This window comes from Penaeus japonicus, unplaced genomic scaffold (genome assembly GCF_977035675.1).
Source record: "Penaeus japonicus unplaced genomic scaffold, GWHDUDI00000001_assembly GWHDUDI00000006, whole genome shotgun sequence".
Taxonomy (NCBI): Eukaryota; Metazoa; Arthropoda; class Malacostraca; order Decapoda; family Penaeidae; genus Penaeus; species Penaeus japonicus.
The window spans coordinates 4,471,670-4,474,407 of NW_028234408.1; the positions used below are offsets into that span (position 1 = coordinate 4,471,670).

Here is a 2,738-nt window from a genome sequence, read left to right on the forward strand (position 1 = left end):
TAGCGATGATGCTAACACCAACGGTAATAACAACAATACCAATAATCAATAAAAATCACAACACAAACAAGAGACGACCACATCCTGAAACAACCACAACTACAATCACAAACAGCATACGAGAAACTGCCTGTTTTCCGCCGAACAACCGCGACCCTCACTCAATTCCACGTACAACCGACCAACCGTCAGCCATCATAAACACACAGCTCGCTCCGCTCTCTTTAACATATACCATCTGCTAGTCAGCACATACACCACCGTCCTCAGGCAAGGTCTTTGCAACACGTGATCAAGGGAGTCACCGCGATTAAAGCCAGGGGATAGAAAAAGGACTTTTGTTGAGATTCAAGTGGGCAGATAGAGGGAAGAGAGGGAGGGAGGAGGAGGGAAGGGAGGGAGGAGGGAGAGTGAGAGAGAGGAGAGAGAGAAAAGAGAGAAAGAGAGAGGAGAGAGAGAGAAAAGAAGAAGAGAGAGGAGAGAGAGAGAGAGAGAGAGAGAGGGGAGAAAAGCCAGAGACGTGAAGTTGCAGGAGATAGAAAAAGAGAAGATAAGTAGAGAAGAGAAGAATAGAGAGAGAGAGAAGAGGAGATAGAGTAGAAGAAGTGAGATGTAGAGAAGAGAGAGAGAGTGTAGAGAGAAAGGAGAGTGAAATAGAAAGAAAAGAGAGGAGAAAGTAAGAGGAAGGAGAACTAAAAAAGAGAGAGAGAGAGAGTGAAGAAGAGGGTAGGAGTTAGAGGAAAGAAGAGAGAGAGAGTGAGAAGAGAGAGAGAGAAATAGAGAGAGACCTGAAGATTAATTGCAAGGATTTAGGGGGAGGGGAAGCATTGGTTTGCATTTATTTCCACGGGGTCGAGGAAAGCCTCCCTCAAATTCCAGTCCTCATAAATTAACAGCCTTTCTTGTTGAGGTTTTTATTCTTTTCATTTCGAAATCGAACCCTTTTTCTAAGTGGGTTTCATTTATATATTTTATTATTTTTTTAGACTAAAAGAAAAAATATTTATTGAAAGACGAGAATTGGCGAGTCAAATTTAATGTCTTCTAAATGATAGGAGATATAATTCTGAACAACTGTTGGTTCGTTTGCACTATATTGAATCCCTGTTTTAAAATCATAGATGTGAATTATAAAATACATTATTATTCATTTATTTATTTTTTTTCCATAATGAAATTTTTTTCATATATGACGCAAATTTGAGGCAGAAATTCTCTGGCTAGCGAGTTTTCGCGAGAATTAATTGCCAAACACCTAAGAAGGAATCTGTTTTCCCCCTTCCATTATGGGTTGTGAAAAAACCATCGGTGCTATCTCTCTCTGGTATTGTTTGAGCGAATTATTTCCATTTGCTGACGTTTTTATGTGTGTGTGGGTGTATACGGTACACACACACACACACACACAAACACACACGTTTATATGTATGTGTGTGTGTGTGTGTGTGTGTATGTATGTATGTATGTATGTATGTATGTATGTGTATATATATATCTATCTATCTATCTATCTATCTATATATATATATATATATATATATATATAAACGTGTGTGTGTGTGTTTGTGTATGAGTTTATGTATGTATGTATGTATGTATGTATGTTTGTATGTATGTACACATGTATATCTATGTATATTTAAACAAAGTATACATAAGTATGCATATATATTTATCTATGTGTGTGCGTGTGCGTGTGTGTGTATATGTAAGCATGTATGTATATGCAGACAGACAAGACGCCAATATGTTAATCAAAAACGCGAGTAAAAGGGACAGCGACAGACCGATGATGGGCAATTCGGTACCCCAAGTGGAAGGACCTCCTCCATTCCACCCCCATTTCCCTCCATCGCCGTAACCGATCTGTAATTAGCATAACTAATGAGCATACGGTGTCAAGTAAGTGCACCGCAGGACGCCCGAGACACACCGCCAATATTAATCGTCTTAATGTGCAGCTCTTTTCCTACATGCTCTCTCTGTGTCGGGAGTCACGTGGCAGGAAAGCTGTGACGAGGAAGAAAAATTTTATAAACAAAAATTAGGAAAGTCGAGTAATTAATTATTATTTTCCTAATCATGTTTTTTTTTTCTTTTTTTTAGTTAGTTATGCCTTTTTTTTTAATTTTTAATCAGAAGGAAATAAAATTATACGGGTTTGTTTATGGTGTGAAATGTGTTTCTAATATCCGTAGACTTTTGTGTTTGAATCTTTTTTTGATGTTCGGAAAAAAAAAATGTTTGTTTAGAAAAGACTGGACGAAGTTCTGTGAATCTTTTTCATAGATATTTCAAGACCAATCTATTAATATACGTAAGGAGTTAAACGCAAAACGAATCTCATGACTCAAAGAGATTGGTGATAAAACGTAAGAACCAAAGAAATGAAAAAGTGAGGTTGTATTTCTCACAATTGTAAACCACCAATCATCATACAGTATTCCCTTCATCAAAAGAAGTTTCATCATACAATATTCTCTTCATCAGAACAATCATCATACAATATTCTCTTCATCAAGAGAAGTTTCATCATACAATATTCCCTTCATCAAAAGAAGTTTCATCATACAATATTCTCTTCGTCAGAACAATCATCATACAATATTCCCTTCATCAAGAGAAGTTTCATCATACAATATTCTCTTCGTCAGAACAATCATCATACAATATTCCCTTCATCAAAAGAAGTTTCATCATACAATATTCTCTTCGTCAGAACAATCATCATACAATAT

The 2,738-nt window shown here is 36.7% G+C and overlaps 1 protein-coding gene across 1 annotated transcript in view; it reads right to left on the reverse strand.

Moving 5' to 3' along the window:
• sigmar (Tumor necrosis factor alpha-induced protein 8-like protein sigmar) overlaps positions 1 to 2,738 on the reverse strand; it is a gene marked incomplete in the record, with an annotated part of 50,372 nt that overhangs the window by 12,123 nt on the left and 35,511 nt on the right.